The sequence below is a fragment of the Diceros bicornis genome, chromosome 39 (assembly GCF_020826845.1).
Source record: "Diceros bicornis minor isolate mBicDic1 chromosome 39, mDicBic1.mat.cur, whole genome shotgun sequence".
NCBI classification, from domain to species: Eukaryota; Metazoa; Chordata; class Mammalia; order Perissodactyla; family Rhinocerotidae; genus Diceros; species Diceros bicornis.
The window spans coordinates 11,663,722-11,689,250 of NC_080778.1; the positions used below are offsets into that span (position 1 = coordinate 11,663,722).

The following is a 25,529-nucleotide window of genomic DNA, read 5'->3' on the forward strand; positions in this document are numbered from 1 at the left end:
GTTCTGGAAACAGGGAAGGTTTCTGATAGCTGCCCACATTGCATTTAGAGATTAGCCCCCAAAAAGTACTCAGAACACACCCATTTCATCAAGTTGGGAGAAAAGCATGCCCTTCCTTTTAGGAGGTAAGAAGTGGAAATACAGATACTGTTCATTCTGGGAACACTCACACTTGAGGACTGAAGAGATACACATACAGACATACAAATATGTACACATATATCAGATTCACGTTTTTAGATTAATCTCTTGCAATTAAAATTCTCACTACTCTTTATCTAGAGCCACTAGGATGGAATGTTGATAATGTGGTATCCCTAGGCAACTAAAGTTAGAAATTTAAGATTTGGGTAGCAAGATATATTTACATTCTTCTACCATAAGTCTTCCCACTATGCAATGACTCTCAGAGGGCTGTGCATACTGGTCAGGTAACCTGAACAGCTATGATTTTCAAACTCTTCCTGCAATGAAATCTTAATTTCATATAAAACAGACTAAAGGGAAGCTGTCTGTGATGTGGGGAGGGGCTGTTCTTTCAGCCTCTTCCTCAAGAGGACCCTTGAGGCATCAACCCAGAAATATGGATTCCTTGGAATATTGCCATTTAAAAGTATTCCAAGAGAGAGAACCACTGTTGTAAAAAATATATTTTATACATGCTTTTATAATATATAATAAATATGTAAAAATATGTATGTTTTCAATCCATTTCAAATTCTAAGTAATTGCCTTTCAGGGACTGTCATGTAGAAGGAAGTCCATCTTATAAACTGGGGATCCCACACACCCAGAAAACACACGATTTGTTTTAAAAGGAATTGTTTGTCCTAAGGGGCAAACTCAAGTTCACCTACAGGGCCAAACAAGACTAATGGAATTGCATTCATTTAACAAACATTTACAGAATACCTACCATGTGGCAAGAACTGTGGTAGGCCCTTTCGCTCAACAGTGCTTTCTCCACACGTGCTTAATGATGCCTGAAATCCTTATCACAAGGATTAAGGATTCACATGTAGTGACAAAAGATTAGGAAAAAAAATTTATTTTGAAATACATCAAAAATAAGAAGATGAATTGATGAATGAATATGTGATAAAGCAGGGATAGTAAAATGTTATAGAATCTAGAAGGTGGGTTCATAGTGTTTGGTGGAAAATGATTTCAACTCTGCCACATGTTTGAAATTTTTCATAATAAAATGTTGGAAAGAAACCAACGGTAGTGTGCAGCCTGTCGGTCAAGAAACAGCCTCAGCTCCTTCACTTCTGTCCACTGAGGGGCGGGAAGGGGACTGAAAGCAAGACAGCAGGTGGGGTGAGAAGTCTCCAGGTGTTACAGTTCTCCTCGGGTCATTACAAAGGACAGCGCAACCGTGCTGAGGCCTTTTTCTCATGCCCCTGCAAAAGCAGATAGAATTCTGCTTGTCACGTTGTGGAGTATTTTTTAAAACCACGTCACAGCAACCTCAACCCCTTGCACACTGAGGGCAGACATGAGACAAATGTGTGAGGAGAGTCCCTGAGCCAGGACACAACCGCGGGACGCCAGCTTCCTGGGGAGGGGCCCGGGGTGCTGACAAGAGCTGGAAGAGGAACCTGCTGCTTTGTTACTGTTCCTTAAGAATCCTGGTTAACAGGATTAACAGCTAAATCCAACTAATCCCCAAATATAGAATACCGAAGCTTCTAGTTTACTAAAATTACAACTCGGTGAAACAGCATGTGAAACAAGTCAAAAATAAAAAAATGGAAACTCCCTTACATATTTACATATTACTGAACATTTACTCATGGAAAAATGTACACAAACATCATAGGTTTATTTAAAACGTTGATCTAAGACTTTTTTTAACCTAGAGATGCTTCTTAAAAATTAGAACTGAGAATAATTTTGGAGAACAAAAAGATTTAAAAAGCACATCCCCAAATGAGCATAACATGTTGACAGAAAAAAAAACCAGACCATTTGGCCCAGAGGAGCAATTATTCTTCTAAAGTTTACGTACGACTGGAAACCACTCTCTACTTCTTTTCTCTTCCCCATCCTTGCGTTTGGCTTCCACCTGCCTTCCTACCTTCTCTCCTCATCACTCCCTTTTTTTCTCTTCTCCACCACTGACAGTATCCAAACAGATAAAGATACTGCCCTCGACCCCAAATGCCCATCAGTCTTCTTATTTTTAATGTGGCCTTTGAAAGAAAAGGCCCATTTTTCTACACTGCTTTTTTCCAGTGTTAGCTGTACTTTTAGAAATGACTCAAGTATCTTCAAGAGCTAAATTTCCACACAGTTCCTGGTCAGTAGATAACTTCATACTGTATATTGAATACATACTGTCAACCGCAATCTCTTCAACAGCAATTTCAAAAAGTATTACAGATAAGGTGAAAGGCTAGTAGACAGCAATCTTACACAAAAGTTCCATTATCTAGATACAGTAAAATAAACATTGGCAGATTCAAAGCTCTCCAACTAAATGCTCTAGGCACTGGAGTACTAAGTGTGTCCCCACACACCTGTCTGATGTGTGCATAATCCATCATCTGTAACACAGATTTCCTTTTGGGAGAAGAGAGGAGTATAAAAATATTCATTCTTTCTGACCCATGTGGTAAACATCTGTTATTTTGTCTGCCCCATATCCCTTCCTTCTGGAAACTGTTCCTGCCTGACTCCAAATGACTGGTGAGCATATAACCCAAACAGGGGTAATCAGAACTCTCCCAGGAACTGATATGGATGCTGGGGAGGGTGCGTCTTTTTCTCTGATACTGTTGCCAATGGCTAACTAGCTGAGGCAGGGAGCAAGTCTGAAAAGTGAAGAGGTGTGGAATGACAAAGAGAATTGCATCCTGATGAGATCACCTGAAGGACAAGCCTGAAGCTATTTCTCCCCTTGCAGACTTTTCAGTCACGTGAGCCAATGTCTCTTTTGTGCTTATGCTAATGTGACTTCGGATTCTGTCACTTGCAACCAAGAGAGTACAAGTCAATACAAACCAATAATCTGAAACCAAAGAATTTATTAAGGAAACATTCTAAACAAAGGAAATGCTGGACGTAAGAAGTACATTGCTGTATTTCCTATTTTACAAACAAAACACTAGAACCTTTTAAAAATGAACAATAATAGAGAATTAAACTAAATAGTTCAAAATAGCAAAAAAACCTGACAGCAAAAAAGTTCATATGGGGGTTGGAATGCAGAAGACAAGCTCCCATTCTTAAGCATCTCCTTCTTTAGCTTCACATAAAGCACAATTAAATCTTGGGGAAAAGCAGTAAATCTTCACCAGTGTGGCTCTCTCATCTTTAAAACAGACATGCTCAATTAAAAAGTAAGTAAAATATGTAAACCTTCAGAAATTCAAGGGACTGAAGGATCTCTTATTAATTTGACACCCTTGAGAACTGAAGTTCTGCACGTACGTGATATTTCAATATAACTAGTTTACCTTTTTAAATGGCAAGCTTGTTTTATGTAAGCATACTCATTTGACTTTTTATAAAATCTTACATATTAATTCCTTTCTGGTATCTTGCCTTTACCTAACTAGCAAAATCATCAGAAGAAACAGAACTAACTCTAATAGAACCTGAGAGCATTATTATACTATTACTATATGTAGATGTATTTGTCCTTATTCTAAGTGGTTAAAGCTTAAATGCTTTTCAGTTTATATCAATCTGTGATTTCAACAGCCTTTGTTAACTCCTGGCCTATGCTTGTTCAGTTGTTATTTTGAATAAAATATAGAAACTTAAATCATCCCTGTGAAATTTCATCTTGTTAGAGTCAGCCCATTGCTCCAACTTATTACGAGTTTTCTGAATTCTGAAGCCATCGTCCAATTATCCCTGATCCTTTCCTGCTGAGTCATCAGAAAGCCCAATAAGCATGCTCTCCATAGTTCCACCTGTGTCATTTGTACGCTGTTAAAATATGGCAGGGCCAAGGTCCAAGACAGCTGCACACAATAAGAAACTCTTTCCTGAGCCAGCCCTGACGGCCTAGTGGTTCAAGTTCAGCACTCTCATCACTTTGGCAGCCCAGGTTCAGTTCCCAGGCACAGACCTATACCACTTGTCTGTCAGTAGCCATGCTGTGGCGGTGGCTCACATAGAAGAACCAGAAGAACTTACAACTATACACAACTATGTACTGGGGCTTTGTGGTGGTGGGGGGGGGCAGGGAAGAAGAAAAAAGGAGGCAGACTGGCAACAGATGTTAGCTTAGCATGAATCTTCCTCTGCAAAAAAGAAAAAGAAAGAAAGAAAGAAAGACTCTTTCCAAGGGGTATGGATCAATTAATTATCATGTTTTGGGTATGGTGCTCTTAAAATTCCCAAAGAAGGAAATAAAGTTAGTCTGTTTCCTTAAATGTTAACAAGGAATGTTTAATAATCTATTCAAGAGTATAGTCAAGACAACAGAGTTCTGTCAAGGTTGTATTTTAACAGTTGTTCTAGTAAAAGATCTTTTTCCAATAGAAGAAATTTCTACAAAGAATTGGTAGCAGCCACTGAGAATGGCTGAAAATTTAATTTTTCTTATGCAAAATTTTCAAGAATAAATTACCAGTAATATTGATATGTTCTTTACAAATGTTTTTCCTAAAATGGGTTTATATCTGTTATCCTGAAACATGACATACTTAGAGAAATTTTTTAACTGGTGGTCAATTAGACAAGCAGTTTGAGAAATTTCCAAGACAAACAGAAATTCATTGAGTGTAGGAATATAAATTTCCAAGAAACATTTAGAATAATCTTAAATTTAAGTGCAATGAAGGGCAATTATACAATCCCAAGGGGAGAAAAAGTTCTGAATAGTTAGAATAAATAATCAAACTGTACCATCCACTTCCACATTACTCCTCCCTCCCTCTATTTCACTCATGCAGAACAGTTCTGGAAAGTGCTTGGACCACGGAAATCCTCCTAAGTGAGGCCATGTTATAACCAAACTGCTAGAGATTGGGATGATTTTGAGACTTTCTACCCGAACTCACCCAGATCAAAGCTTCTTTACGTAGTGTATGTAAGAATAATTTGACAAAGACATTTTATTGGTCATTTAATGTGGTGGCATCAAACTGGCCATATCACAAATAATATCACTATTACCAAGTAATGTGCCAAAACAGACAATTCTGACAACCACATGTGACTGCCTGTTCTGCCCATTGCTTCATAATTAAATATACATACAACACACACACATGAAAGTTTAGCTGGATTTTTTATTTCTAAGGCCATGTCAAAATGGCTGCATCATACTAACACTTTGATGTGGATGCTTTAAATTGGGGTTGGTTTTTCTTTCTCTGTAAAGGCCAGATAGTAAGCATTTTAAGGTTTGCAGGCCATAGAATCTATCTCTACTGCTGCAGTACAAAAGCCACCATAGACAATATGTAAACAAATGAGTGTGACTGTGTTCCAGTCAAACTTTACTTACAAAAAACATGTGGCAGGTCAGATTTTGCCCACAGGCCATAATTTGCTGACCCCTATGAGATGGCTGGGAACAAAGTTATTATACAAAAATCATTAATATAACAAAACATGAGTAATAAAGGAAAGAATCTTTGCAATTCATATCACAAAAGATTAATCTTTCTCACACATAAAGAGCTTCTGGAATTGAAGAAAAAGACCAGTAACTCAACAGAAAAATGGCAGAGGAACAAAGAGTTCATTGAAAAATATAAATGGCCCTGAAACACGTGAAAAAAGTTGCTCAATTTGACACATAAAAAAAGACAAACTAATCTGGTAGAAGTTACCAGATTTCCCTCCATCAGGGATTGTCTCATTTAAACCTCTACCAGCAATACATATGAAAGTAATGGTTCTCTACAACTTTACAAACAGAATAAATTACCCAACTTTTGGATTTTTGCCAACCTAGTGAGAAATGCTACCCTACTATGGTTTTAAAGATACATTTACTCTTTGACCCAGAAATCTCATTTTGGGAATCCATTCTCCAGAGGTACCTGTGCACACGTGTACAAGGTTCTTTACTGCAGCACTGTTTGCAATATAAAGACTGTAGACAACCCTAGTGTCTACTAATAGGGAATTGGTTAAATAAACCATGGTATATCATCACATGGGAATATTATGAGACAATAAAAAAAGACAACAGTCTAGATGCACTGCCATGGAACGAATATATCAGCAACTGAGAAAAGCAAGCTGCAAAACAGGGCGTATAGTGTGCAACATTTTCCAAAGGTGGAAGAACATTTATATTTGCCAATATTTCCATGAAAAAGCACTAGATAAATAAATAATTTCTATACTGGTTACCTATAGAGATGGGAGAGGAGGAAAATGAGTGCATAAGAACAGAAGTGAGAGTGAAATTTCTCAGTATATTTCTTTTCATATCATTTTAACTGTGTACATGTATCACTTGCCCAAGAATTCTAAATTAAAAGGAGGAGAGAAAGACGCCATTTACAGCAGCACCAGAAGATAAAATATCTAGGAATAAACTAAAGAGATGTGTAAGACCTGTCTGGGAAAAGATTTACAATGTTCCTGAAAGACACAGAAAATTGGAAAAACTGAGGGTATGGTAGTTTGTTTGCAAAAATGACCACAATAAATCTTCCCATGTCTGTAGGAATTCACCCCTTTGCAGTGCGACTTTGCCACTCCTCTCATTAAGAAGTGAAGGCTGTTTTTCTTCCTCTTGACTCTGGACTTGTTCATGTGCTTGCCTTGGCCAACAGAATAAGAACAAATGTAATACAAGCAAAGACATGAAAAACACTTGCCCATTGGGGCTTGCTGTCTCTCACCACTGAGACCACCTCTGTGACCAGTGAGACCAGCCTGGATTAGCCTCTGCAGATGAGAGACCACCATCCTAGCTGTACAAGGTGAGACCCCAACATGTGAGTGAGGCCACCCAGGGCCATCCAACCTCAGTGGGGCTTTCCAGACCACAAGAACCACCCACAGACAACCCACAGAACTATAAGAAAGAATAGGTATTTGTTGTTTTAAGTCACTCAGTTTGAGGTAGTTTGTTATGCAACAAAAACTAACTCATATCAAGAACCTCCCCATGTTTTTAGATGGAAAGCCCCAATATCATCAAGGTAGCAACTTTCCCTTCTTTGATTCTAATAAAAATATGAACAGGATTATTTTTTCTGAAACAGGACAAACTGATCTTAAAATTCATTTGGACATATAAAGAAACAAGAACAGCTAAAAACATTTTTTTTAACCAAAAACAAGCGAAGATTAGAAAAGTAGCAAGTCCACAACTAGTCTCCAAAACATAGAAACGTAGTAGTATGATAAAGGTGGCATTAGATTGTTTTAGAATAAATAAGTAGCTATCTGGAAAAAAAACAAAGTGAATCCCTACCTCACCCCTTATACCAAAATAAATTCTAAAACAGATCAAAGATTTACATTAAAAACAAAAAGAAACCACATAGCTAGTATCCAGACTAGAATCTCCAAATAGCATTTTTCATTAAAAGGAATGAGATTTATTTAGAGAAACAGTTGATTCCAGCTTTCAGAGAAAAAAACAAGAACAAAACCCATACACAACATACAAGATGGGCCTGGAACATCTTTAAGTACGAGATATCAAAGAAACTAGCAAAATCTTCTATGGCTATGTCAAAAGGACACAGGCTCCAACCTGCAGAGGAGCTTGCTGTCCAAATATGAGCATCAATAAGGATAAGGACTGCAAACATCAAACGTGTTTAAATCCATGAGTTCAAAATGATAAAACTAATTGATCACCATTATATGATACTAGGTAGCCAATTCATTTTGAAAACTGGTAAATAAAGGTGAAAAAAATCAGACATTTATTCTGCCTCTCCTTTACAAACTGTACCACTACTTAATCAAGTAGTAGATAAGAAGTGTCTCTTTCTAAAAACATTCCAGCTAATGCAAAACGGTGCAACTACTATGGAAAATAGTATAGAGATTTCTTAAAATGTTAAAAATAGAACTATCATATGATCCAGTAATTCTACTTCTGGGTATTTATCCAAAAGACTTGAAATCAGGGTCTCAAAAAGATATTAGCACTCCTACGTTCACTGCAGCATTATTCACAATAGCCAATACATGGAAACAACCTAAATGTCCTTTGATAGATGAATGGATAAAGAAAACGTGGTTTATACATACAATGGAATATTATTCAGTCTTAAAGAAGGAAATTCTGAGATATGCAAAAACGTAGATGAATCTTGAGGACAGCTAATAAATGAAAAAGGAATAACAGAATTAGAACATCATTTTTCAATCCCTAATAATTTAATGCATCTAAGCAAAGTGTATCCAAAAGACAACCAGAAATTATTTGCTTTCTGATGGAATACAATGCCAGTTAGGAACTATACTTGAAAAGAAAACAGAATTTGAATCTTATTCACTCTCTAGATCCTAGTACCAATTTACTGGAAATACAGAGGAATACATGAAACCACGCAATGAAGATGCAGTAAGAAAATCCAGATGTAGGAAATTACAGAACCCATTTTCTCTAACAGACAAATCCCAAAGACAAAAAACAAGCCCGGGTGTGGAGGGGAGAAAAAAGGGAACCTATAAATTTAGAGATTTAGAAGATCGATCACGATTGCAATATATAGACTTTATTTGGATTGTGAGTCCAACAAAATGCAAAAAAGATTATGATATTTGAGACAATTGGAAATCTGAATACTTAAGGGCTATGTGATATTTAAAATTGTTCAATTTTTAGGCATCAAAATGATATTATGGTTATATTTTTAAAGGACTCCCCATCTTTAGAAATATACACTAAAATATTTACTGATGAAGTGATAAAATATCTGGCATTTCTTAAAAAATAATGCTAGAGCAGGAGAAGTTGATGAGGTCTAGACAAAACAAGATGAGTCGACAGTTGCTGAATTTGGGTAATGGGTACACAGGCTTCATTATACTATTCTACTTTCGAATATGTTTGACATTCTCCAGAATAAAAAGGTTTTTAAGGAAACTATAAAAAGTACCAAAGGAAATCTTAGGAGAGAATTTTTTAAATAATCTTGCAGTGGAGTAGGACTTCAAATATGAAACAAAATCCTTAAGTCCTTAAAAGGGAGAGATGGTGAAATTTCTCTTCACCCAAAATAAAACATACCTGCCTTGCCTGGCAAAAGCCAATATAAACAAGATAAAAAATAAATGACAAACTGGGAAAAATATTTGCAATTCATATCACACACTAAAGGTTGGTTCTCCTACTCTATATAGGGTCACTACAAATCAGCCAAAAAAAAAAGAAAAGAAAAAATGGCTCTTAAAAATGTAAAACCTCACTTATAAAACTGAACAAATATTATTTTCACCTATCAGGCTGACAAAAAAAACAAAAGCAAAACTCTGATAACAACATTGTGTCGGCAAAGGCGTAGGCTCAGGGAAACAGGTATACTCACATGGCGCCCGTGGAAGTGAGAGGCAATTGGGTAATGCCTATCCACATTACAAACACACATACTCTCTTACTCAGAAATTCCACTTCTAGGAATTCATACTCTAGAAATACTCAGACACTTGCAAAATGACATACATACGTAAGAGGTTATTCATTACAGCAGTTTACAATAGCAGAAGACCAGATAAAGCCTACAAGAACGGACTGCCTATGCATTGTAAAGAAGGGGACCTTCGTAAAATGGAATACCATGCACCCCAGCAAAAGAGTGAGCATTTGCTTATTTTGGGGATGTGGAATTATTTCTAATGTATATGGATTAAACGAGAAAATAACACAAAGTACACCGTTTGTGTACACAACAGGAAAATGCATTTGCTTGTATATGCATAGACTATCTGTGCAAGGATAGAGAAGAACTTGATAACACTGTCTCAGAGGAGAGAAGACAGCTGGCTGAGGGAAGGGAGGGATAGACGGAATTTTCAGTGTTATCCCTTTTGTATCTTTTTAGTGTTGTTTTTCTTTTTAACATGAACCTATTGTCTAGTCAAAACAATTAAAAATTGAAAGCACTGTCCCGTATCTCTACCTAGGAGGCTCAGAATCCTGCTGAAAATAGCACAATCTACTAGACAATACTTCCCTGGTTATAACAAAGCACAAAATGCTCCCAAGTGTAACTCAAAAGATGACGGGAAGGCAAACAGCATCTGTCTTTAAGGCTACACATTCCTGGGGTTCTCATTCTGAGTCCTGTTATTTTCACTGTACATAAATATCTACATAAATGCACTTTCACAGCAACAACAAAAGCAGTATAACGAAGTTAAAAAACGAGAGTTAAAAATGCTGCTCTTCTTCTGCCAAAGGGCACAAGTGCTAACAGATTTGAAAGTACCCTTCAAAACGTTATGTGTTTGCATAAACACAATGAACCAATTTGAACCAGAGTACAAACACTCTTCTAGGTTCATGATTTATTTAATCTTAGGACTCGTCCTATCGGCATATCTACCTTGTTCTTCATCTCAGCTGCAAGGTTACTAATCACTGTTCAACCTCCAGGGCAAAGCACATGAAAATTCACTTAGCTGTAGCTAAGAAAATAACCTCACCTCCACCCCAAATTAAAACAGCTCATCGTTTTTCCTGATTGTAAAACGGCGTGTGCATTGTAGGAAAAAAAATACAGAAAAGTTTAAAAACAAACAGTACCCCAAATCCCAAACCCCAGAGACAACTGATAGAAAATGTATACACTCCCAGTAACAGTGTCCCCTCCCCCAGCACTGTGTATGACAGTTCTTCATCCCTCCTCCTCTGCCCCCCCCCCCCAGGAGGGGGAGGAAATGTCGTTACTGGTAACATAGCGATTATGAGCTGGCTCTGGAGCTGGGCCACATGGGTTCAGGTCCTTACTCTACCGTGTCATTAGCTTTGTAAACTTGGCTGAATTCCTTCAAGTTTCTGTCTCAAATTCGTCAAGAATAAGATAAGGATAACTGCATGTGCCTCGTGACACAAATGATAAATGAAGTAATCATTATAAAGCGCTTAGAACAGTAACTGGCACACGGGACCCAGTCAATGTTAGCTACCACGACCTTCGGGTTTTTTGACCATTATATATACATTCTGCATGTGCTAAAAATTGTTGCACAACTGTCCTCTTTCCAGCCCACTGAAAGTTCTGGAACTAGCCTTGGGGTTCAAGGGAAAGAGCTGAGTGCCATCTTACTTATTCCCACAAAAGGTGGTGAAGCCTGTTATGTCACCAGATCGTGCGAGAACCAGGCCTACCTGAGGGGGGTCAACCACCACCGCCCCACCCCAGCCCCATGTGTTGTATGTGTACTCAGGTAGGGATGATCCAGCAATGCTGATGATGGTCCAACAGGGAATCCCTCAACCCCAATCATTTGAGAAAATATTAGAATAATAATATTCAATGAGACCAATTTGAAAATAAACTGGCAAAATCTCTATAAACAATAACTTGACAAAAAAACATAATTGGGAGGATATTCCCAAAAGCAACAGAAAACAAAATACAAAGCAGAAGAGACAACCAAAAGCAAGAACCTTAGTGAAGAAAGCCGTAACAATATATCACACCCTGTTCCTGCGAACAAAGGTTTAACATCATAAAGATGCCTGTCTTTAAACATAGTGCAGTTTCATCCAAAATCCCAAAGGGCTTTTTGGGGAGAAATGAAGAATGAACTTGTCCCAAAAGCACTCTGCTCATTTAAAAAGGAGCACATATAACATAATTTGAGAAATACAGAATGACAACACTTTATTTTTAGTACTTTAAGGCCACAAACAAAAATCAACAGCCAGGGACCATATGTTAAAGATTTCCAACATTTTCATACAGCTCTTTAATACAAACTCAGCATAGTTTCCAAAATGGCACAAACGACCTTGAAATATTTATTTTCCGCAGGAGACTGAAAACTTTCTTCAGATTAAAGTGCCTCGTAAAATAAATTCCTGTTTTAGCTATTAGTCCCTTTTGTCTTATGCCAATGATCACCAGCAAGTACTATTTAGCCCTTTACCACACTGACTACTTTGTACTGAGTACTCCAACAACTCCGTTTAGAGAAACACACATTATCTCATACAAGTTAAGAGAAATAGTCCTCACAAAGGAAACCTATCAAAATATTCTATTAAACTCAGTGCCTTAAGCTCCTCACATGGACTGAAATTTCCCCTAAATCCACACTTCTCCAACAACACAAAGATTCTCAGAGGGCTCGCTTGTGTGCTGGGGACAGGTACATGAAACGGCATCCAAGCTGTAGTACAGTCTTCATCGCTATTTGGAGACTTTGTGAATAAACTGTGAAACACTGATTATACGCAAAGATGGCAAAAAACAAACTTGTGCCCTAGAACTTCAGTATCATTTTCCTAGTACAAGCTGAATCAACTGAGGGCCTTATAACGAGAAAACTAAAAGGCAGAACTAAAGAGGCTACAGTACAGACCAAATAAAATAAAAAGAGAAGAGAAAAACTAGTACATTAAATAAATAAGTGGGTCCGGCCCCGTGGCGTATCCGTTAAGTGTGCACGCTCTGCTGCAGCAGCCGGGGTTTGGATCCTGGGCGCACACCAACGCACTGCTTGTCAGCCCATGCTGTGGCGGCGTCCCACATAAAGTGGAGGAAGATGGGCCCGGATGTTAGCTCAGGGCCAGTCTTCCTCAGCAAAAAGAGGAGGATTGGCATGGATGTTAGCTCAGGGCTGATCTTCCTCACACCCACAGACACTAAATAAATAAATAAATATATTTAAAAAAATAATAAATAAATGATACATCAAAATCAAGTAGTTAAAACAATTAAATTAATCAAAAGCAAATAGAAAGCCACAATGGAGTACCTGGTATCAGACTTGCCCTCATACCATACACAGCTAGAAAACTGGACAAAATACATGAAACAACCGTTTCCAGACACTGGGCAACAGGGCAGCACAGGAGAGTGAACTCTGAGAGAAGGGACACACATGAGGTGAGCCCTGTGATGGCTCCAGCTTTCTGCCTGGAGGCATTTTCTGACCCAGGTGCTGGGAGAAGAATCCAAGCAGAAAGCCCCAAGCCCAAAGCACAGGTTCTGCTAAGCTGAAGAGACAGAGACCAGAATCCCAGGTGCCTAAGGCAGCTGGAATCCGAGGACAGACTATGGAAAGGAGCTACTCAGAGAAAAAGCTCCAGAAACCTGCACAGAGGTCTCCTTGAGTCTGCAGATGGATACTAAACTTCACACAACAGGGTAAACTCTTTAAGGACAAGCAAAGAAGTGTAGGCTGAAACAATTCTCAGAGGTCAGGCAGAGCTGAGGACATCAGAGTTCTGACTAGCCAGTGCGGAGAAACTTCACTGAACACACCCAAAGCATTCACCGTAGAGATCCCAATAGGGCTGGGCCGGGCTAAATGCGCCTTAGGATAAGGCTACTCTAGACCCACCCTAACACAACTTACAAATAAGCCTTGAAAGAACTGAACTTAATCGCCTACCAAAACAAACTTTAACACCCTTTAAAGGAAGACAACAAAATCCAGGCACTAACAACATGCCAGCACAATGTCTAGTATCCAATAAAAAATTAATAGACAAGCCAAGAAACAGAAAAATGTAACCCAGGACAAAAACATCAGCCAACAGAAACAGACCAAGAAATGACAGACATAATCAAATTGGCAGACACTTTAGAACAGCTAATATAAATATGTTCATGGACTTGAAGGAACATATGATCATAATAAGGAGAAAAAAGGATGTTATAAAAAAGAACCAACTGGGATGACTAGAGCTGTAAAATACAATTTTGGAAATGAAAAAATTTACTGGATGTCGGACTTAGATGATTAGACACTCCAGAAGAAATGGTCAACGAACTTGAAGAAGTAGCAGGAGAAACTATTAGCAGAAATAAAGGAGGCTGAAAAAAATGGGCAGAGCCTTAGTGACCTGTGGGACAGTAACAAGCAGTCTCACACACATGGATTTGGAATCCCAGAAGCGTGGGGAGGTGGAACAGAAAAAAAAATTTTTGAAGAAGTAGTGGCAAAAATTTTCCAATTTCATGAAAACTATAACCACAGATCCAAGCAGCTGAATAAATCTCACAAAGAAAAAACAAAACAAAACACAAAGAGACATCATGATCAAATTGCAGAACATCAGCAACAAAGAGAAAAATCTTAAAAGCAGCCAAAGGGAAAAAATCAGATACATGACATACAAAGAAACAAAGAATGACTGAAGACATCTCATCAGAAACAATACAAGTCAAAAATCCATCTTTAAAGTGCTGAAAAATAACAAAAACTATCAACCTAGAATTCTATATCCAGTAAAAACATCCTTCAAAAATAATGGTGACATAAAGACATTTTCAGACAAACAAAAGCTGAGATAATTTGTCCCCAGCAAACCGACACTACAAGGAATGTTAAAGGAAGCTCTTTAACTAGGAGGAAAATACTAGAGGAAAACTTGAATCTACATGAAAGAAAGAAAAGCATCAGAAATGATAACACGTGGGCCATAAGAAAAAAAAATTCATTGTTTAATTTCCCTAAAAGATAATTGATTTAAAAAGATAATTCACTTTTAAAACAAGAATAACAACAGTATTGTGGGGTTCATAAAATTGAGAAATAAAATGTACAACAAAAATAGCACAAAGGACAGGAAGGAAATATGAAAGTATACTGTTATAGAGTTCTTACACGTGAAGTGCTATAATATTGTTTGAAGTTACAATGTGTTAAGATACCAATGCATACTGTGAACCTTAAGGGTAGGGGAGATGGGGGGATGGGGGGAGGGGGGGAGGAAGGAGAAACATGTATGTATGTACGTACAGTAGTCCCCCCTTATCCATGCCAGATATGTTCCAAGACCCCCAGTGGATGTCTGAAACCATGGACAGTACCGAGTCCTATATATACTATGTTTTTTCCTATACATACATACTTATGATAAAATTTAATTTATAAATTAGGCACAGTAAGAGAGGAACAATAATAATAAAATAGAACAATTATAATAATATACTGTAATAAAAGTTACTGTAGATCTTAGCAACCTCAGCATTTGATTTTTTTCTTAAGTCGAGAACTTTCACCTTTTCATTTAAAGGAAGTATTTTATGGCTTCTCTTTGGCATATCCGGATTGCCAGCATCACTAGTCTTGTGCGTTGTGGCCATTATTAAGTAAAATAAAGGTTACCTGAACACCAGCACTGAGACACCACAACAGTCGATCTGATAATCGAGATGGCTACTAAGTGACTAATGGGCAGGGAGTATATATAGCATGGATACACTGAACAAAGGGATGATTCACTTCCTGGGCAGGATGGAGTAGGACCACAAGAGAGTTCATCATGCTACTCAGAACAGCACACAAGTTAAAACTTATGAATTGTTTATTTCTGGAATTTTCCATTTAATATTTTCAAATCACAGTTGACCACAGGTAACTGAAACCATGGAAAGTGAAACCGACAATAAGGCGGGACTACTGTATGGCTAATAAGCCAATGATGAAGACAAAAAGGAACACTATTAAATAATCTAAAATAAGGCAGGAAAAGAAAAAAATGGGACAAAGGATAAATGGGGCAAATAAAAAACAAACAGCAAGATGGTACACTTGAACCAAATCAAATCAATAATTATATTAATTGTAAATAGTCTAAACATAAAAAAGCAAGACCCTGACTATATGCTATCTATAAGAAATGCACTTTAGGTATAAAGAGACAAAAGTCTTAAAAGTAAAAGAATGAAAAAGCCGGAAAGCCGAAAACAGATGGCAGTACTGCTGCTGGGGCTCTAGCTTACATTAGGATACAGGCTAGGGCAGCAGAAGGAAGTGGATGCAGTTTTTTCATGAGGACTCAATCACTCTGCCAGCTGGCTGGTGACTGCATCAAATAACATGCCTAATAGGACCAAGGTTCAGGATCTCTGAACACCTGTATGACTTGACTCTGGATGTGTATGGAAGAACCAGGAAGGCAGGTAGACGTCACTCCAAAACAGCTACACAAAAGACAGGAAAGAGTGAGCAGTGAGGAGGGAAGGAGGATACCAGGGCCCTTTTTTTCTGAAGATAACTGGTCCTGGAAAAAGGCCAATTTAACAAAACATACTTTAGAAAGTAGACAAAAATTCCATAATAAATAAATAATGAGCCAATTTCAACTTCGGAAAAAAATGGAACATCAGATACTGGATTTACCCTCCAACTTTCAACAACTTAAACACTGAACAAAACCTATGAAACAACAGTTTTCACGCAACAGACAACAGGCAGCACAGGGCATAATCCTTTGGAGAGGGGAAAAACGAGATGAGCCCAAGAATTGCCACAGCTCACTGCAGGCCACAGCGCAGGGAGGGGACACCCAGGCAAAGCCTGTCAATCTCTCTGCACGGAGCACTTGAAGACGGGAGGCTGGGGGAGGCCAGTAAGGCAAGAGTCCCCTGGGTAGGGAGAGGAAAGAGCTGCACAGAGACTCCCCTGGAGATCTGCAGAGGGACCTCCCTCTCGGTCTCCAACTGAGAACTGATCAGCACACCTTGCAGGAAAAGTGCCCAAGGGCAAAGGAAGAACCACCAGAAGGAGTGGGCAGAACAACCTCGGGAGTTCACCCAGAGCGGGTGTTCCCACTAGACACGGTGGAATAACCCTGTGATATACGGGGCCTGAGTAGATTACTGAGCCAGGTACCCCCTCAGGAGTGGCGAGAAAACAGCCTGACACTAAAGGCCAATCGGACCTCACCTTCAAAACTGAAAAGCAACCATCAAAAGGATCAACCTGTTTCCAAGTAACTTAACTGCATCCCAGAAAACAGCTCAAGAATGTTTTGAAAAATACACAACTATCCAGCCCCCAAAAAAGTCAAGTTCACTACGTCTGACATCCAAGCAAAAATTACCAGGCAGGAAAAGAGACCCCCAATGAGGAGAGAAGGAATCAGTGGAAACTGACCCAGAAATGTCTACTAATTCCATCATCTGTGACAAGGTTAACATTAAACATTTAGTTACTTATAACTGGTACAAATTAAAAATTAAATATTAATTTTAAATTAAACATTGATATAGCAATTAAAAAGACAAATGTAAATCTATAGTGATGCACAAAGAACTCTTAAGATATATATTTTGAATGATAAAAGTGTGTCACAGAACAACAGTATGATCCTGTTTATTAAAATTATGTTCACGCGAGCCAGCCCTGATGGCCTAGCAGTTAAAGTTCGGTGTGCTCCACCTTAGCGGCCAGGGTTCAGTTCCCGGGTGCGGAACCACACCGCTCGTCTGTCAGTAGCCATGCTGTGGTGGCGGCTCACAGAGAAGAACCAGAAGAACTCATAACTATACACAACTATGAATTGGGGCTCTGGGGAGCAAAAGAAGGAAAAAACGGGGAAGATTGGCAACAGATGTTAGCTTAGGGCGAATTTTCCCCTGCAAAAAAAAATTATGTGTATGCTTGTGTATAAATATTTTAGAAACATCTGGAAGGATGCATATACAACAATTAAAAATTACCCGATGAGAGTCAAGGAAAGTAAAGAGGGCTTTAATCTTCTACTGTACATACCTCAAAGTTTGTTTTTTTTCCTTTACCCATGAGCCTATGTGAGCATGTGTGCTATTTGGGTCATTTAAAACAAATGTATTCACTCAAAAGATATATACATAATGCATACCAAGGTAACTAAAGCTGGGTGCTAACTCTTAAGCAACCGTGTAGTATTTGTTCAACAAAAATCTACTCAGTAACTATAATATGAAGTACAAGTTACTTAGAAACAATTTTTGCTTAGTAACATTAGGTTGCTTATATATGTTATTTTTCCAAATCATAAAGGGAAATTATTTAATATCTAAATAGTATCATGAATTCATGATTACTGGTAAAATGATGAGATTGAATAATAGAAAATTAATCAAAAATTTTATAAATAGTACTATATCATATTATTATGTGACTCTGGAAGTACACTTGCAGCCCTGGTTAACCAAAAAGCCGTTATGATTGCAAACTCGGGTTTCGTACAGTCTACTATAATGTAATGTTGTGGTAAAGAAATCAGAAGTCAGAGAAATTAGGGCAATATGTGGCAAGAGTCAAAAAGGACTGTGAATTCTGAGAATCATGACCTAATATGCAGCAGTTTTTGATGTTTTGTAATTCAAATATTTCATTAATTCAAACTAAATTCCACTTCAATTAGTTCAAACTATTCTGGTTTTAGAGTATCTGTAAGATTCAGACATAGTTTTTAGAATAGCTGAAATAAAACAAAATGAACGGTTCGCAGGAATGTAAAGCAGTGCAGCCACTGTGGAAAACAGTTTGGCAGTTCCTCAAAAAGTTACACACAGAATTACCATGATGTACAGTGTACCAGCAATTCCACAAGCAGGTATCTATCCAAAAGAATTGAAAACAGGGACTCAAACAGACATTTGTACACCAATGGTCACAGCAGCATTATTCACAATAGCTAAAAGGTGGAATCAGCTCAAGTGGCCATCAACAGATGAACAAACAAAATACATTAGAATATTAGTCAGCCATAAAAAAGAATGAAAGTCTGACACATGCCAAGACACGGATGACCTTAGAAAATATTATGCTAAGTGAAATAGGCCAGATAGAAAAAAGACAAATATTGCCTGATTCCCCTTATATGAGGTACTTAGAATAGGCAAATCCACAGAGACAGAAAGCAGAAGTTACCATGGGCTAGGGGGAGCGAATGCTGAGTTATTGTTTAATAACAATACAGAGTTTCTATTTGGGATGATGAAAAAGTTCTAGAAATAGAGGTGATGATTAGACAACACTGTGAATGTATTTAATATTACTGAATTGTACATTTAAAAAACGGCTAAAATGGTAAATTTTGTGTTATGTATATTTTACCACAATTTTTAAAAGAACATACAAATAAATAAAAATGCACAATTGTGGGGAAGAAAAAAAAGAATGGGGCCCTAATTGCACCTCTTCCTTCTATGGAATTAGCCTTATGTAGCTGACAGCTGACACACTCAAACATGGTCACGGCCACCAGCAGCCAGCAGGCCGGTGGGTTGAAAAGTCCAAGTAACAAGGACACGCTCTCAAAAGTGGTCTGCCAGGGGCCTTAAAAGAAAGGTAGCATACTGTAAATACAGTCACCGAGCATTATAAAACAGATGAGCTTAACACTAAAAAACCACTTTCAAATTTCTGCTTTAGGGCACTTTTGGGGGTTACAGGTAAGCACATGACCTTGGCTCTAACTTCAAAAAAACCAAAAAGGAAAGAAAGCAAGGAGAGGCTGTGAGAAAACTCCCTCAGCAAACCATGAAGATAATCCGCCACCAACCCACCCAGCTCAGCCAGCGAGGCTTTCTAACTACTCCATGATTTTAAACTTTTCTGCTCTCTCCTTCCCATTAGCATTCAAACCACTCATGTCTATCACATCTTTAAAAAGAGAAAGATCCTCCCTCAACCCCAAATATTGCTTTGATCCATGCTCTCTCTTACTCTAAGAAATTTACATTTTAAGAAAAGCTGTCCACACTTGCTGTGCCTGCTTCGTCTGCTACTCTCTCTTGGACCCACGCAGTCGAGCTCTGCCCACGTCACAGCACTGGGATGGCTCTGGCTAGCAACCCCACAGACCCTGCTGGGCCATCAGCTCATTTCACCTCTTGGCACTGCCGTCCACTTCTTGCAACACTCTCTTCCCTTGGCTTGGCCACACCTGCCCTCTTCTGCTTTGCTTCCTCCCTGTCTCCTCTCCTCTCCCAGGCTTCCTTCTGGAGATCAGCCACCCTCTAAATGTTCATATCCCCAGGCTCCTGTCCTCTTCTTACTCGATATGCTCTCCATGGATGATATTCACCCTGACAACCCCACTTGCCATCTTTATACTGATGAGTCCCAAGTCCGTACACCCCTTCCCTCTTTCTTCAGCTGACCAAATCCTCTCCATCCTTCAGTGCCCAGCTTAGATTTCATTTGCAGGAAGCATTCTGTGACCCCCAAATCTGTTCTGTGCCTCCCCTGCGGACTGCCTTTGGGCCTGCACTATACTTTCCCCGTCATTGTATTTACACTGTATTAGTTTTGCTTCTTTGCTTGTGGTGCATTCTCTACTAAACTCTAAGTTCCTTCTCCATCTTGTTCAGCACAGTACCTGACACAACAGTCACTCAAACAGATGTTAAACGAATGAATTATTAATCCATTCACCACACAGCACGGTATCTACTACCTAACAGGTGTTTAGATGTTCAAGCTAACGAAATCCCTGACATTTCCAAATCAATTTTATCTTGCTATTTCAGTTTTGAAATTATAGAAAGTGCTGTTTTCTTAAGATGAAGAACTTCATTTTGTCTAGGTTCACTGCCCCAGCTAAAAAGAACTAAAAACCAATACTTTAACAGGCAATCATAAATCTCTTAGGTTTATAAACTAAACTTTGTTTTGAAAAGGCCAATGCTTATCCCAAACATTTCTTATACTTTTCCTACATCCCCACCATGATTTGAGTAAGAATTTCCCCCCAATATCCTAGGTTTTTCTGCTTAAAGCCATCAGAGGCAATTTTAAAATTCTGCATTCTCACGGGACGCTATGTGGTTGCTGAAGCTGACGCCTGGATACCAGAGTGAAGCTAGCTGGTGGATATGTATTCATTTTCTCAAGAAATATGTAACAGGCAGTCACTACTGACAGGCCCGTTCCAGGTGGACACACTGGCGAAAAGCATAACAAGATGTCTGTTTAATCTTCTCTCAGAAGCGTTTGTTTTAGAGGAGGAAACAGCTGCTCAACACGCAAGGTGATTTCAGGTGGCAGTAGGTGCGATTCAAGAAATTAGTTAGTGATGTGACAGAGTAACAGGCTGGTGGAGGGCTACTTTAAATAAGGTGGCTGGGAAGGTCACTCTGAGGAGGTGTCATTTAGCTGAGACCTGAAGAATGAGGAGCTAGCTTGTGAAGAGCAGGGACTGGGGGAGGATGGAGGCCAGGCATGGCAGGAGGGACAGCAATCGCAAAGGCCCAGATAAAGTGCTGGGAAAAGCTAAGTGTAAAAACACACGTCAGAGGTCAAATAATACCTAGGTACACTTACAAAAAGAGTTTTTTAAATTAACACCTTGTTTTTAGCAGGGCTTCCCTGCTGTCTCTGCCAATAAACTAGCATTCAGGAGAAAAAAGGGGATGTTATTCATTTAACCCATGAATAAAATATACTGAAAAATAAGTCACAGGAATCAAGCACTACTAAAACCAGAAGAGAAGATGTGTAATATATTATGTAGGTTCCCCCAACATTCCTGGGCCCACGGCAGAAATTACTCATCTATCAGCATAGTTTGTACATGGCTTCAGTCCTTCTCAGCAATGCCCTCCTGGCAGCTCCTGCTTGCCATCTCTGTCCTGAAGCTCAATGATCAAAACGGATGAAATTTAAAAAAAAATTTTTTTTAGTTAGAAAACTCCCAAAGAACATACGCCTAACCATTTTTCAAGGTCCTTCGTTTGTAAGTATCACACATTTTCCTGGTTTCATAAAAAGATTACCCTGAAAGTATAATTCTTGAAGAAAGTCTTTTCTTAATGACTCAGGGTCTCCATCATAACATGAGTTATTGTAGAAGGTAAAAGACACTGGATATTTATTTTCTAGGCCTCAGCTTTCACATGCGAAAAATGATGGGGTTAGACTACATGACCTGCAAGTCCCTTTGGGCCTATTTACATTAAGTTAAATATCTTACATTAATGTATTTAAAGAACACTATATACTTCAGTGAAATGTACAGATCTTTAAAATTAAACTACTCAAAATGACGCTTCTCCTTAAGGTCATCTACATAAATACACACACAACTGGGTTACATGAGGAATATGGGTGTCTGCTTTAAACCGATCCTTGGAGGAAGGCCAGCAGTCTTAACTATGATTTATTTTTAACAGCGGCTCCTCTTTAGGGCGATTTCTCTTCTAGATTCATACAGCTGATATAAAACTCACCACAGAACTACAGCTGGATTTAACTTATCACAAGTGTAAGGTTAAAAATACAGTAAAATAAGACTGCCAAAGAGAATTAAGTCACAAAATAAAATACAATTTGAGTAGCTAACAAAGTTTATTGTACCAAAAACGGAAGAATGAATCATACTTGGTCAAATGGAGAGATTTAGACTAAACAGCAACCAAGAGAGGGGAAAAGATTACAGAATGAGGGATTCATCGCATGTGAAGACTGAGAAGACAGAGAAGCTCCTTGGTGCGGGCCTAACTACACACCTTCCACGAGGCAGGAAATGCACCTCTGCCAGATTTTCACCAACATCCTCTCTTCCTCTTCAGTTGATCCTTCCTGCCAACTAAGAAACACTACAAAAAGGGAAAACCAAGCAGATGAGGAAAAGGGAAGTGGGACTAACTAACGTCTCTGGGCATGAGGCACTTCACCTATGTCTGTATTATTTTCAAAACAACCCTGGGATGGTGGAATTACTGTTTTGCAGGAGAAACAGCAGCTCACACCAGTGACATACATCAAGGAACCTGGCTTGAGGCAGAATGACCAACGAATGAAGAACCGAATTTTCACCCAGTTCTTTGCCCTATGCCTTCTGTGATGTCAGTTACCCTGGAGCCGATCATACCCCAGCCCCTTAACTGATCTTCCTGCCACGACCTTTCCTCTCCTCCAGTCAACCCCAGCACACCGCTGCTGGAGGCTCTCTCGACAAAACAGGTATCATGTCCCAGGTCAAAACTTCTAATGATTCCCTCTTACCTAGGATCAGGTTCAGACTGATTTCCATGGCAAGATCCTCCATAATCTAACCCCACCCCAAAAATCTAACCTTATCTCCCACTCCACACCACCAAACCCCCTCCCAGATCACTCTCTTCTCCCACCCAGTAAGACGCCATCGGAAACAACACTGTAGAGTGCTCACAATATTCACGCCCTCCTCTTCTCTCTTTACTGGATCCCCCCCATTCTGTTCAGGTCTCATCCCTCCCTCTTGTGAGTCAGGACAGGCAACCCCATGTCAAGTTCTAGGGACAGATCTAGGCCTGATGAGCCTAGGCCAGAGTTTCTCACAGAGGCACAATTCACATTTGGGCAGGAAGAGGACAATTTTTTTATTCTTTATTTTGAAACTATCCTACACATTATAAGAAGTTTAACATCCCCACAAAGGAAATGATAGGCTCTGGCATAATTACAGATGAGGAACCACAGCCCAGAGTGATTAATTTGCCTACGATCACAGAGCTAGAAAGCAGAGAAGCTGGGATTGCAACCCAGGACAGTCCAATGGTAGAGCCTGGCCCTTTCCAGGACACCAGGTGGCTCCCAGCTCTTACTCAAAAAATCATCTACTGAATATCTACTACTGATCACTCCATGAGGATATGAAAACAGCAAGGAAGAGCCACTGCCCTCAAAGGCTAATAGGAAAAGAGAAAGAGCTACAATAGAATGTGGTGTGATAAAGAGAACTTACCAGGAGAACAGAAGCACAGTGGGCAGGGAAGGTGTTAGCAGAAACGGAACCAACCAGAGAAAGCAGGGGAGAGGGTATTCTGAGCCTTAAGGATTTGGTTATTATCTTTCATTTTCCCATTGAATATGGCCTTGTATAGCCATTTTTTCAAACACTAAAACCACAAGGGCCTCAGGGACAGAGGCTACGTCTGTCTTGACGTCTTTTATATCCTCTATGGTAAACCTAGTTACTTTAGCTGCAAACTATAATAAGCACTGAACATAGGCTAAATTGAAATGCCAAGAAAGATTCTGTCCCATCACCACCAGCAGAATACATATTTTTCATAGGATTAAGTCTCCTCCTACTTCTAGGGTAGAAGGAAAAGACTACCACAGGAACTGTAATTATTCAACTCCTCATCCTTGTAAGATCCTATAAATTTAAAGAGCTATGATACCATTTTCTTTTGTAATATAGAAAATGACACCACATTACTTTAGTAAACTGCATTTTGTTATTTTTTAGATAATTGTCTAAAATCCATTTTCACTGAAAATGTTACAAAAGCACTTCTGATAATTGTTTAAATCACAGTACGGCACGAGGATATCGATTTACTAAAGGCAGCTGATCAAGTTAAAATAGTGAAGAACGAATACTGAATTCATCACCATCATCAACTCTCCTCAAAGCCTGAGGGGCCCACGAGAACCAGACTCTAACCTAAGCAATCCCAGAGAACCAGCCACAAATCTCAGCAATATGACTCATTAATAGGTAAGTACCATACAGCCAGCACTGCACGTGACCCATCTACCTGGTTTATCGACCTCTGTGAGCTCTGTGTAAAACATGTGGCATTCTGAACTCCTCATTTAGCAGGCTCCTCCCTAACATCCAGGGGCAATTCTGATCCCATCAGTTGAATCACACGCTTACCAAGATGGTTCATAAACCTGTTTGTGTCAGCTGTACTTATTGTTGTAGCTAGGCAATTGAATTACTACACAAGCTAACGAAAGGAGTGTGAAAAAAGAGTCATTGTGTCTAAGAAAATTAAGTTGAATGTTTTGAGGAGCCTTGATAAAAAATAAGTTGCTAAAAAGTTTACTGTCAAAGTAAGTGTAGTTGAGACAACAGTTAAGACAAATGGGAAATAATTTTTAAAAATCTAGGATTCTGTATTCACAATGCTTTAAAATTGTTTTTAAATTCTCTCAGCTCTTTAAAAGAAACTAAAAATGGAAACCATAGGCAATGCATTATATTATACAAGATGGATCACGTAGAACTCCAATCAGAGGAACATACTCAAAGACAAGACCTTGGCTTTCTATCAAAGGACTGGTGAATAAATGTATATTTATGTATTTTAAGTTAAAATAAGATGATTAGTATTTCCTTTTCAATCTTCATTTTCATCAACCTTTTAACTAACTACAGTTAATGTATGGAGGGGAAAGGTCAGGCCATGTCTTTGTCACCTCTGATGTAAGAGATGCATACATAATCCCATTCTCCTCAACTCTAGTTCTAAGCATCCTCCCACTGCTGGTGCCATGTAACCTGTGCAGAAAGGCTGAGAAGGGCCTTGTCTGCTAAGGATTTTGTTAAGTGCAGTGGGATGACAAGAGGAAAACAACACACACATCCTAAAACCTTTGCGGATGTCAGCTGTAGCCACACTACCGATGGCAAAATTTGTTTTAAATGACCACCAGCAGACTCATACAAATGCCAATCAATAATAGTTTTAAGTGTCATCATCTGAGCATCTAGCTAAACTAGATGGCACTGTCCTTACCTTAATGCATATCAAGCCACATAAATAGAGCAAACTACTAACTTATGAACATGTTTATAGTGCATACCATCAGACTGGATATTTCAGGATATTAAGGATTTATTCTTAATTTTTAAGTATGATCACAGGAATTATTATGTGTTCTTAAAGAGTCTTATTTTCAGAGGTATA

The 25,529-nt window shown here is 38.8% G+C and overlaps 1 protein-coding gene across 1 annotated transcript in view; it reads right to left on the reverse strand.

Moving 5' to 3' along the window:
- SNX9 (sorting nexin 9) overlaps positions 1-25,529 on the reverse strand; it is a 104,466-nt gene that overhangs the window by 64,243 nt on the left and 14,694 nt on the right. The window lies entirely within an intron of this gene.